We start from the raw sequence: 7,287 nt of genomic DNA, 5'->3' as shown, positions 1-7,287 counted from the left end.
AATCTTCAGAATGTGCTCCTGGTTGAATGTTAATGCCAGTCCTTCTTTCTGCCCTTGCCTGGGTGGGGCCAGGCTCGCCCCAGGGACGAGGAGGTGACAGTCTCTCCTGTCTGGGCTCAGCACCGTCCCTTGACACCTGGCTCCTCTTCCCAGGGGGCACATTTCCCCTTTTTGAGCCTTGACTCCAAGTACCTTCCAGTTTTCATCTGTTTCTCTGTTTTGGTGTCTTTCAGCCACTCTGTGTTCAGCTGTCCAGCAGTGTGCTTTTCCCCTTTCCCTCCTCCCACAGAGATGGGCTGGGGTGGAGTCCCCACGACACCCTGGGCTCCTCTGTTTCAGGAACACATTTTGTCCAAAAGCCCTGGCATGGCTGAACCTGCCAGTCTGCTTCAGTCTTCTCCATCCCTGACTTCCCCTCCCCTGACCTGTCAGGCTCCCTCCATGGTCCCCGTCCCCAGCCGCTGCATGTGCCTCACAGTCCAGGGAGCCTCCTTGGCCCGCCCTCTGCACAGACTCACAAGGCTCCTGAAGGAGCTGCCTCTCTGAGCACCTGTCACCAGAGAATGGAGCCTCTTCCAGAGGCCTGGAGTCTGGAGGGCTTCCCCACCTTCCATGTCAGAAATGAGGGCATTGTTGGCAGGGGAAGCACTAGAGCATGAGGGGCGCAAGTCAGAGGGAAGAAGTGTTTCCTACTGATGGAGGCTGCTTGTGGATGGACTCATTTCCTAGTGATTTCCCGTTCCAGGTACTGGCAGAGCTGATTACCAACATAAACACCTTTGATCCTAACATCCCAGGGGAAGGTGACATTTTTCTTCTCACTCACAGATTTTGAGCCTGAGGCACCTCTGTCCAAGGCCCTGTAACGTTGCCTGCAGGTCTTTACAATGAGCGGGTTCCCGTGCACCTGAGCACTGGGCCGTCTGTCTGCGGGGCAGGAGGGCTGCCCGTGAGCGCTGCCCTGGGCCTGCACCAGGAAGAGGGGTTCAGGGAGGCATGAATGATGTGTTTGAGCTGCCTCTCTGCTCTCCACTTTGGCCATGGTGTTTTTGACAAAGACTGTTTTGGTGAAGAGATGTATAATGACTTCTTTACAGGCATCCAAATCAAATTGTAGTCATGGACACTGGTCCAGATAAATACCGAAAAGAGTTAACAAAAAGCCACCTTGTTTGGGGGTCATCCACTTGGGTCATGCCTGTTGGGCTGTGGTTGGGGGAACCAGGAAATCATCAAGGTCAACGACATTGCTGGGTCTGGCCCCTCATTGGCCTGATGTTGCTTCTGGGGACCCAGTTCCTTTTCTTCTCTTGTAGATTATCTTGACTGTGCAGACACGTTCACCAGTATCTCCAGCAGGATCTCCAACTCTTTCTGGTTGGAAAATTCCTGTTCCTGGTTCATGGAATTGCCAGCTGGTTACAGAATTTCTCTGGAATTTCCTGTCCTCAAGTGAGTGCTCAGCATGTGAGATTCCTTTGCTGATGTTGGTGTAGTTTCATGGGAAGTAGTCTGACTTGTCTTCTTCCAGTTTGCCCTGCACCTTGTGCCGCACATCTGAAACATGTTCTGACTCCATTCTCACCCCTGGCTGAAGACCCTCCCATGGCCCTCTGCCTTCAGGATAAAGTTTGCTGTCCTGGCATGACTTTCACCTGCCCCCTGATCACTGCGCTGTCCCTCTTCCCTTCTACCCACTTCTGCCCTTTGTCCCCTGTTTGACAGAGCCGCCCACACTGAGTTTGGGCACAACAGACCATTCAGCACCTCCATGCCTTTGCTTACCCGATCCCCTCTGCCTGGATGCATCTTCCACTCCTTCCAGAATCTTGTGCCTGCTTCATAGGGTCCTCACATTGTATCACGATGCTGCTTGGTGGCTGAGACAGATGATGTACTCTGTGTGATTAAGGGCCCTTTCCCCTGTGACTTGCTGTGGGGTCAGGACTCCCACTAGGTTATATACGTGTTATATGGGATGAAGCATAACTTAGCAATGGCTGCCTCAAAATTAGGGTTTTGCCCACCTTCCTGAACCGTGTCCCAGGGATGAAGGCGAAAGGCATTTCTCTAAGCGTCAGAGGGATGCATTATTTTTAAATTTCCCCCTTATTGTCCTTTCATCCTTTTATTTTATACTATTTAATTTATCTCTTTTTAAAGGTTTTTTTTTTATTTATTTGAGAGAGAGTGAGAGAGAGCACAAGTGGGTGGAAGGGGTAGAGGGAGAAGAACAAGCAGACTCCCCACTGAGCTGGGAGCCTGACTTGGGGCTCAATCCCAGGACCCCGGGATCATGACCTGAGCCATAGGGAGACGCTTAACCGACTGAGCCACCCAGGTGCCTCGTCCTTTCATCCTTTTAAAGATTGATTTTGGATCTGACTTTCCTGCCTCCAAAGAAGGACTCAGGCTGACCAAGAGCAAACTAGCTAAGGGGTAGAGTATGCCTCCTTGTCTCATTCTAGACCAGAGAGGCTCTAGCCTCACTCCTGTGTGAGGCATGCTGGTGGCCATGTGAGGATGATGGGTGGGAAATCAGATCCTGAAGAGAAGATGGAGGTGGGTGAACTGAGCAGGAGTGTGAGCAGGAGTCCAAGTTGCCTCATGGGAGACAGAGATGGATGCCCCTCACCTCTGCTTCTCGTGGAGGTCAGCTTGTGGTGCTTGGGTCCACCTGCCAAACAGTCAAACCTAGAAACCAGGATGGCGAGCATACACTCATGTCTGGACCCCGTGGCCTGCCACAGTGGGCATTATTGAGGGAAACATACCACAGTGTTGGTTGTATTTTGATGCTTCTGGGGCCCCATGAACTAGTGGCTCCTGACCCCAAATTTCTATGTTGGCATCCCAGATCACAAGTAAGTCTGCTAGGTGATTTTGAAGTCACCTGCAGCTCAGGCAGCAGGGAAGTTCTTTTGTAGAACTGGGAGTGTCCTGGGGGGCTGTCCTCAGTTCAGAAGAATGAATGACATTCCTTCCCTTGTCCCCATCAGGTCTGGCACCTCCCATGAGCAAAGCTCATGTTGGGGTCTCATCCCTGCTGAGTCTGCTTGCTGGAGGGCCAGTGATTCCAAGAGCTGATGTATGCCTTTCCTTCGGCCCCAACAGCCTCACCTGTTATTCAGAGACTTTGGAAATAACCAATGGACTTCCAGGAAATATGAGCTATGGGATGATGTGTGAAGCTTTAAATTTCCATTTTCAATCTTCAGCCAACATCATAATGATAATATACGAAAAAGAAACTCCCTTTGGGGGTTCTCCCTTTGATATATATTACGAGGGTGACCCAAATGGTAAGTAGAAGTGGGTAAGGAATGTGCTGATGTTTCTTCCCCAGTCCATGCGTGGCTATGTGTCATGGTGGGCATGAGGATGCTTGTGGCCTGTTGAAATAAGGTTGAGCCAACGGCTACTGGATTGTCACTGAGTGAGGAGGAAGCTGTGTGACCCAAAGATGCTGCCCAGAAACATACACAGATTCTATCCCAGCATTTCTGCATGCCAAGATCTTAGGGAGACACTATAGGGAATCTCTCAAAATGTACCTGTCATCTCAATGACATAGCAGATATCTGTCAGAATATGATTTTCCTTCTTATTATTCTTCTTATAATCCCCTTGGTATTTTCTAGTGTATTTATTCAAAATGTGTAGTGAACATACTATACACTCTACAAGCTATATATTATATATATTCTCCATATACATCTGTATGCGTACAAATATAACCTAAAACAAATCAGACACTTTCCCTCCAAAATCTCAGTTTCTTCTAATCAGTGATTAGTGGAACTGCTTCTCCTGCACATCAATCAGAAGGAAATGCCAGTAAATTGACCTTACCTAATCTAGGTAACCTACCCTCCTCTACACAGGTTCCATTTGCCCAAGACCTGAGAGCTTAGGAATCTTGGGAAAGTAGAATAACCTTCCTTGAAGCTCTTCCTGGAATCAGCTGACCACAAGGAGACACATTTCTGGCTTACCTGTCTGATCACACCTGCTCATCCCATCCCTCTCCTCTGACTTTTCTAGGCTCTGTCCTCCTCCCTATAAAGGAAAATTCTTTTCTCCTGACTTTTGAGACACTTGCAGATCTTGTGCTCACAGCATTCTCTTTGTTACTGTAATTGTTTTGATTAAAATCTCTCTTTACTGAAGACTAGATTTTTTTTTTTATTTATTTGAAAATTCTCATTACACAGTGATGAATCAGGCATCACTGAGAGTGATTGAAACCTTTTCTGAAAGGTCTTTAAAACAAGATGGAATCCCATTTGTCTGAGGTTTGTCTTGGGCAGGAGAGCTGCCTAATTGTTATGTCTCTAATGCACTAGGAAAAGACCTAGAGACACACCACACACGCGTGTTGTCCTGGATTTCTGCTGAACTCTCTGGCAAAGTGGTTGATAATAAAGAATATTTTGTGTTGAATTTCTTCTGTTTCCCACTAGCCAGTGACAAAATATACAGCAGAAGGATATGGGTCTCTACAAAAGCGTTGAAAAGAGGAAAACAAAAAGTCCACATTGCCTGTGGGATCATCAGACTTGGGTTATCGATATTGCATTTTATATGATGAAGAGTAAGTTAGGAGGATCACCAAGGATATGGTGCCCACAAATGTCCTAGCTCCCATGGGACTGCAGCTGCCCCGAACCACTCAGTGTACTTTCCTTGTTTGGAGAGTCTGGGGAATGTGGGAGTCTCTTCACAGACCCTTCTGGCAGGGCTATCAGCTCCTGGGGAACAGCACTCCTACGTCTGGACCATCCTGAGATAACCAACTGGGAAACTCATGCTGGGAGGGCCTTCCTTCAATGGGTGCTCAGGACATGGGTTTCCTGTACTGACGTTGTTGTAGATTCTGGGAAGGAGTCCATCTTGGCCTCTTCCAGTTCACTCCTACCATCCAGCAGGGGCATCTAAACACAAACGACTCCATTCTCACTCCCCCCTGAAAACCCTTCAGTGGCTCTCTGACTTCTGGATAAAGTGTACCCACCTTAGCATAGTGTACAAAATCCTCCATGATCTGACTGCTCCTTCCTTCTACAAGCTTCTCCCCTCAGGCCCACACACTGGGCTGAGTTTTATGGGCAAACCAGACCATTTAGCATCTTGTGTTCACAGGAGAGCAGAGGAGGGCAAAGGTCCTTGCTGTACCCATGGGAGGACCCTGGAGGCAGGCTTGCCCTCCCTGAGTGCCCAAGAACTTTCCTTTTGGAAACCTATTCAGTTTCATTCTAAAGAGACCATCTTAAAATGACCTTTCCCAGAAGTACCTCATTTTGACTAACACCATTCCCTCAGCCTCTCACAGCTCCTCTGGGAGGGGTTGGAAAGCAGACTCTGTCCCCAGAAGGGGAAGGAGACGAAGTCAGGACAGGTGACCTTGCCTTGCTGTTCTCCTGACCACTGGGGCAGAGGTCTGGGGTGTTAGCATTCTGCTGAGGATGGAGCTGAGGGTCACTGAGAGGGCTCTGAGCAAGTCCTGAAGGTGCGTGGAGCTTGGAGGAGCTGTACCCCCAGGCACAGTGAGAGGTCTTACGAGAACCAGCTGGGCTGTGGATAGATGTGGATCTCACAACCATCAGAGAACCCCTCGTTTTGTACCTGTTTCCTTAAGGATCGTGGGTCCCACACACTACCCAGCTGCACACAGGTTTGTCAGATGCAGCCAGAGGGCAAACTCTCTGTAAGGCCAGTGTCCCTGGGCTGCTGGTGCCAAGGTCTGGGGACACAGGAGGGAGGAAAACCCGGCACTTGGAGTCCGCAACCTCTCTGGCTTGCCCCAGCCTTGTCTTCGGTTCTGTGCTCTCTCACCTCTCTGAGTCTTGGTGTCCATCCCTGCCAGGTGAGAGTGATAATACCTGACCAGCCCAGCTGTCAAGGGGATTGCATTTCACTCTGTTTGAAGACCCCCCTGGCAAGAGATGCTGAAATAGCATTTCTCCACACCATGCTTTTACTGAGAGCAATGGTGTTAGTCAAAATGAGGTACTTCTGGGAAGTGCCATTTTAAGATGGTCTCTTTAGAATGAAATTGAATAGGTTCCCAGAAGGAAAGTGCTCAGGCACTCAGGGAGGGCAAGCCTGCCTCCAGGGTCCTCCCATGGGTACAGCAAGGACCTTTGCCCTCCTCTGCTCCTTCTCAGGATCAGGGCCCCAACTGGCCTCTTCAGAGGGACCTAAGGACTCCTCCACCAGTGGTTCTCAATTTTGGCTGTATAGGAACCTCCTGGAGATTTTAGATCACCACTGTCAGGCCCACCTACAGGGATCCCGATCTAACTGGTTTAGGTTCAAGTAGTCAGTAGAAGCTGGAAAGCCCTGGACTCATCCTCATGTACAGCCAGGAGTGAGCATCCCAGCCCGAAACCAGTCTCAGTTCCTAGAAACCACAGCAGCCCACGTCATTTCCCCCTGGCCCTGGTGTGGTGCAGACAGTGGTTCCTACCGCCATGGCATTCTGTCTGTCTGGTTCTGCCCTGTCCCACTGTCTCTGTCCGGAGCTGGGCCTGGCTCAACATCCTGCTCACCCACAGCCATCCCATACCGGTCTCTTGCTCCCACACTCGTCTGTGCACATTTGTCATTCACTGTCTGGTATCTGTAAGCTGTCCCCTCTACCCACCTAGCTGCCATAAAATTTGGCTCTGCCCACCACTATATGCTCCTCCCTGGAGATGCAGGGACTCCCCCTCCTTGCCTGACATTTCGTCCTAGCATTGAGCCTGTGTTTCCAGGAAAACAAGCCTCTACCTGTCTGTACTCACACTGCACCATGCACCTGTGACAAGCGAAACAGAGTTAGGGCGCTGCTGGGTGCCAAGCTCTGGGCTCTCGTTTCTTCCTTTCACACATGGGTTCCAGAGAAGGTGGGGCCAATGTTTGAGCACATGCACATGGTGCTAGCTTCACATCTTAGGGCTCAGAGGCCAGCCACTGGCTGTGAGGGTGCTCATCCCCAAGGTGAAGGCCACCACGGCCAGGAAGGCCCCAGCAGAGATGGCAGGGCTGTGGCAGCTCCCCTCAGGGCTGCCCTGCTTTCCCACATCAGTCAGTGGCAGGTGTGGGAAGGACAGGAGAGCGGGAATCAGGATAAGCCCAGTAGAGAAGGGGCAGGGGCAAGCAAGGATGGTGGTCTGAGGGCAGGGTGATGATAAGCGGAACTGTTTGTGTGGTAGGAGAGGAGAAAGGAATGGGAGAGAGAGGTGCTGGATAGGAAACTGAGGCCAGATCCCAAAGGTGGCAGTGCCATCCCAGTGGCAGTCA

This window comes from Phoca vitulina, unplaced genomic scaffold (genome assembly GCF_004348235.1).
Source record: "Phoca vitulina isolate PV1807 unplaced genomic scaffold, GSC_HSeal_1.0 scaffold28, whole genome shotgun sequence".
Classification (NCBI taxonomy): Eukaryota; Metazoa; Chordata; class Mammalia; order Carnivora; family Phocidae; genus Phoca; species Phoca vitulina.
The sequence above is the reverse complement of the archived record's forward strand: the minus strand, read 5'-3'. Positions refer to the sequence as shown.